Raw genomic sequence first — 6,000 nt, 5'->3', positions numbered from 1 at the left:
GTGCATGTCTAACATACATAAAAGACAGCGCTGAAGCCTTATTGAAAAGTAGGCTTCTCTTACCAAAAGCAATTAAAAACACATAATAAACTAATACCTCCATGGAACAAAAAGATATGCTTCTGTGATCTCCCAATAAACATAAGAAACTGCTCCCACAGATATCAAGAAGGAGACTTAGATGAACCCTAATAAACGTGTGACACTTGTACTAGGATAAATAAAATTATATGAGACTTCTATCTGAATATTACAAAATGAGCGGGGTTCACAAAGAGCTGAAAATGAAGGGGCACTCACAGATTGGAGTAAACGGGTTAACTTCAGAAGATAAAAACATAAATGTGTTCATATTTCATAGCACTGACCTAACTGGGATGAAAGGAGTGTTGTATATTAAGGCGAGTGATGGAAGTCAAAGCAAGATTGAATACATCAACTGTGGGCTCAGATTTTTGAAATACACAGTTACACACAAGTTAGGCATCCTCAGAGCTAAAGTGATTTGCCTGAAACTGCACAATTTTAGGTCAAGTGCCAAGATGAATTCAAAACCAAGTCCCTGTGTTGAATTAGATGCCCACCACTGATGTAATAAAACATTCAAAAAAGGTTAAGAGTTGAAAGTGCTCCCAAAGTTCACATTCACCAATTCTTGTGAACACTTATAGGGCCAGATGTATATAAGCATTTTGCATTCGCAAACGGTGCGAATGCCCGTTTGCAAATGCAAAATGCCAGTTCAGAATGTATGAAATACATTCTGAACGCAATTTTAAGGAATCGCTAACATAGCAATTCCTTAAAATTGCGACCCTGTTTAGAAAGTCGCAAATTTCGACTCTCTAAATTAGAAATCGCAAATAAGGATTCCTTATTTGCAATTTCTTAGCACATGTATGAAGCAATTCCTAAATGCGAATTTGGCATTTAGGAATCGCTAATTACCACCAAGTTGAACTTGGTGGTAACCATGTGCAAAATTAAAAAAATGCATTTAAAATGCATTTTTAAATTGTACATGTAAAGTACACATGCCCTTTTGGCATGTGTGCACCTTACATGTCTCCCCAAAAAATGTTGGGGTGCAGCAGAGGGGGCCTTAGCCCCCCAGCACCCTGGGGTTTTGCATTTCCAAAATTGCGATATCTGGTTCAGAAATCACAATTTTGGACATGCAAAAAATTCACAGATATGGGCCAACAGGCCCATAGCTGCGAATGGGGCCGGTATCGCAATTTTTAAGAAATCGCTATTACTGAATCACAAATGTGATACATGGCACTTTGCGAGTCGGAAATAGCAATTTCTTAAAAATCGCTATTTCCGAATCGCAAAGGGCCGTGATGATACATCTGTCCCATAGTCTTTTGATATTTTCCCACAGGTATTATGCTGTGTTCCCCATGATGTCTAATGAGTAGACCGAATGGAAATTATTGTGATATGTAGATGTTATACAGGGATTACACCTTGATTACAGTGTCTCTCGTTTAAGGTTCAGTGTTGTCTATATGCATATGCACTACAGGTTAGAGTATAATGTGACATATAAATAGTTATGTTGTTATAAACAATGTAATGATTTATTAATAGTGATGCCATCTCCATTGTGCACATCAGGGTTGAACAGAGTTCATGGCACAACTGATGAGTCCTTTTTTTACTGTGGCATTTTCTATAATTTAAAATGGTATACAAAGTGTTTATAAATCTTTTTTTCAGTATCTGGCACTACATTCCTTTCTTATCTAGCTATGCGCTGCTGTGACAAGTCAGCACCAATATTGCAAATTACCACTACGAAGTCAGCTTCTGTTTGAGCGTTGCAGGTTGAGTATCTTTCAAAAAAATATAGGTACCTGCCAAAGCCAAATTTGCACTCAGTTACATTTTCTTTTCCTCCGAAAGAAAGAGGATTGGCTAAAGATGTCAAAATTTAAATTTGTGTATGCTGCACCAGAAATTCACTATGGTAAATAATGTTGTCAACCATGCTTATGAAGGAGCTGAAGCTGTGTGAAAATTAGACTAAATCTTCACACGGTGAGTATAAACAGCACAAGACACACTCTTGCAGGGTTAGATTGTGAGCTATGAGGAAAACCAGATGGAGACCTGGGCACAGACCCATGTGTGTGGGAAGGAGTGAGCATGCTTGTGGACCTGCTGCCCCCTCACACTAGGATGCTGTAGCTCCAGCAGGTTGGCATCACCTGCACCAACAACCACTAAGGAGTTCATGTTCCTCCACCTGAACTGATGCCGATGATCTCTTGCAGGAAGATGGAAGGAATATTTTGTAGTCTAGGGGAGTGCTTAGACATTTTGCCTGCTGAGGGAACCATTACTGCAGCCTGCGGTTGCTGAAGGAAAGCCCTCCTTTGACCTACTCTCAAAGGCTTAATGCTTCACACGTTCATCCACTCAGTTTGGGGTTGCACTACCGCAATCAAGCTTGGAGAGAGGTGGTAACAGCAGGACTGACAGCTGTATCACCAGTCGATGACAGTATTGTGCATAATGTCTTGAAGAAGCAGGGCATTGGCATGAATTATATCCACTGATTGCAGTACTCAGAGTGAAAGCAGCAGGACCTGAGAGTATATTATATGTGAAGCAGCTTCAACCCCACACAGTGCTTAGTTTGTAAAAGAAAAATAGGTGCTGTTACCCAAAGTGTTTCTTTGCACCTGCAACATCCACAACTAGCAGTGCCATTGGTGACAGTCAGACTTCTGGTGAAGGACAGAACAAAAGTAATAGGTGAAGTGTACAGTAAAGTTTTCCTTAGCATAATTTATTTCTGCTTGTTCACATTTCAGGCAATCTACCATCTCCTGTTTCACATGTTTTCTCTCCTCTTTCCCAGCTCAGTCACATTCTCCTCTCGTTTCTTTTTCCTTTCTTTCGTCCCTCCTTATTCTCTTATATGTTTCATCTCTTCCCTTTCACCAGTCTCTATCTCGTCTCTTTTTAGCTCTTTTTTCACAATTTCTTTCCTCTTCCTCTTCCCTCTCACTCTCATCCTCCTTCCTACCTTCTTCTCCTGACTCCCTTTCGGAAAGAGGCAATGCTAGACACTAACCACTCCAAAAATGTAGGAGCTGGTGAATGGTATCTCAGCCCTAACAGAAGTTCATATTTTACATTGCAGGAATTAATACTGAATGTACTGAACTCTGCTTGTGAACTGGCTCAAGACCTATCTATGAATCAACACGATTTTTGCTGTTTAGGGGACAGCTCTATGTATACCGGGACTCCGCTCCGGTTTGGTGCAAGAGATAAAGGGGGTGATTCTCACCCTGGCGGGCGGCGGAGGCCGCCCGCCAGAGTTCCCCCCTCCAAAATACCGCTCCGCGGTCGAAAGACCGCTGAGTGTATTTTGGGTTTTGCACTGGGCTGGCGGGCGACCGCCAAAAGGCCGCCCGCCAGCCCAGTGCAAAACACCTTCCCATGAGGATGGCGGCTTAGAATTGAGCCGGCGGAGTGGGAAGGTGCGACGGGTGCTGTTGCACCCGTCGCGTATTTCAGTGTCTGCAAAGCAGACACTGAAATACAAAGTGGGGCCCTCTTACGGGGGCCCCTGCAGTGCCCATGCCATTGGCATGGGCACTGCAGGGGCCCCCAAGGGCCCCACGACACCCCATACCGCCATCCTGTTCCGGCGGTATGGGGTGTCAGAATCCCCATGGCGGCGCAGCGAGCTGCGCCGCCATGGAGGATTCTTATGGGCAGCGGAAAACCGGCGGGAGACCGCCGGTTTTCCTCTTCTGACCGCGGCCAAAGCGCCGCGGTCAGAATGCCCTGCGGGGCACCGCCAGCCTGTTGGCGGTGCTCTCGCCAACCCTGGCCCCGGCGGTCCATGACCGCCGGGGTCAGAATGACCCCCAAACTGTCTACAAAGAAACTCAACCTTATATCTGGAAGAGCTCAGCTCCATCTTTGCATAAACGTTGCTGTATCTATGCAGGTGTTCCGCACAATGAATGCATGGACTCAGCTATAGTGTTACATCCAGAGCTGTTGACTTTGGAACTGAGGAACCAGATGTGAGTCCCAGCACCGGCTCAATCTCCCCTGATTCTGGGCAAATCCCTTAATCTGCCTGTGCCAAAAAAATGAAGGTGACCTTGTGTAATGTCACTGGTGCACATAAAAAGTGCTCCATTACCTTCAGGTAGAGTTTGTGCTATAGAAAACTGTGAAAAAAGTAAACTCTATCTGTGAATGAGCTCTACTCTTCAATGAGGCAAGTTCTGTTTATGACAGACCCCTACTTTCTCTGCAAGTGCAGAAACAAATTCTATCTGTGCAGGAACTAACTTATGTCTTGTAGGTATTCTGGCACATCTCTAGAAGTGCAAACAACTTCAGTTTAGGGTGCCTGGAAGCAGGAATAAATATAGGGGTATATTGAGAGCATGACTATAGGGACACATAGTAGTATGAAATTATGAACAGTGCTGAAACCCAGGTCACTGCCTATGGACAATGTGATAGAAGTCAAAATGCACTGCAGTACAGGGGAAGGAAAAAGTGGACCTGGGCAGAAAAGCAAAAGACAAAGACCTAATGTGAACAAAGGGGTCTCCATGTTGGAGCCTTCAGCATTTAGGCAGGGGCAAGTGGGAGGAAGGAGGTGGTGCCCAATAGGAGTTCTTGCCGTCATTTGTAAAAATTCTAACTTTTTAGTAGAATCTAGAAAGCAGGCAGGGAATCCTTTGGGAATGGGAGCAATATACGGTCAGATGAATTCTGGATTTGGCTCTTATTATTACTGCATAGAGGAGATGTGGAGCAGAAGTCTGCAGGTGGGTGCAGTTTGTGCACTACTGTAATTATATTTTGGCTTCCAGTATGTGCTTCTTTAAAAATGCCAGGGGGTGATGTAGAGGATGGACCTCCCCTTTTTGTATGTAACATCGCAGGTGTGCTGTTGCCGTTAACTATTTTACTTGACTGAGTTCGGCACTATATTTAACCTATCTACGTTTGGCTGATCATAAACGGATACTTCTATGCCCTCACTACGGACTATTTTGGCATCTAGTTTTAGCTTTAACCAAGAGCCTCTGTGAGCATTTTCACCATTTTTTGACTTCCGTTTTCACCTTTTATTTTAAGAAGCATATTCACCCTTACTAAAGACGTGCGTGTTATCACTACCATAACTGATTATCGATATATAAGACTGTTGTACTTATAATTGAGAATCCATTAGATAATGATAGACTTGGCATTATTATGGATTTAAATCCTATAGATATATAAGATGACCAGAGGTGATCCCTCATATGAGATGTACATTGTTCTGCTTAATATGGTGACATAATCATTGTTATTATTATTTGTTCTCATGACTACCATAAAACCTAGAATGTCAGTTCCAGCCTCTGACATGCGATTCCTAGGAGCTCTATCCTGACACCTGGGATGGTAAGCCTATTTTACTCACATCTTCACGCGAATGATGCACTCAGTCACCATTCTCACAATGTTGAATGCACTGTGTACTATACATTCCCTATTTACTTTTTGTATTTTATTATCTTTTGATTTTTAGGGCGACCTTATTTGACATAGCAAACACATAAAAGTAAGTGACTGCTTTTGTATTCCCCTCCCGAGTAGGGTTAAATTAGTTTAATTTTGGAGAAGTTATATAAGTATTTTTGGTCCTGATGAAGCGTCAATGGATCCAGCTCGACAACCAGACGCGAAACATGTAGACCTGATGACTAGAGGCGCCATAATTGGTCTGTTTCTCTTGCGTAATTGTTGAGAGCACGTGAGCATTATTACTCACCCCTTGACTCTCACTCTGTTTTTAATATTGGTCTCCATCTTATTTAACACTGATTAAAATTCATGATTGATATTATAAGATGGATAACCAATTTTATTATTCTCTCTCCACTATTGCTTGGGTACTTGAATTCGGTTACTTCACTGACACGATCTGATTCCATCTGCAATACGGTTAAGAGCCCCCCT

This window comes from Pleurodeles waltl, chromosome 2_2, assembly GCF_031143425.1.
Source record: "Pleurodeles waltl isolate 20211129_DDA chromosome 2_2, aPleWal1.hap1.20221129, whole genome shotgun sequence".
Taxonomy (NCBI): Eukaryota; Metazoa; Chordata; class Amphibia; order Caudata; family Salamandridae; genus Pleurodeles; species Pleurodeles waltl.
Note: the sequence above shows the minus strand (reverse complement) of the source record.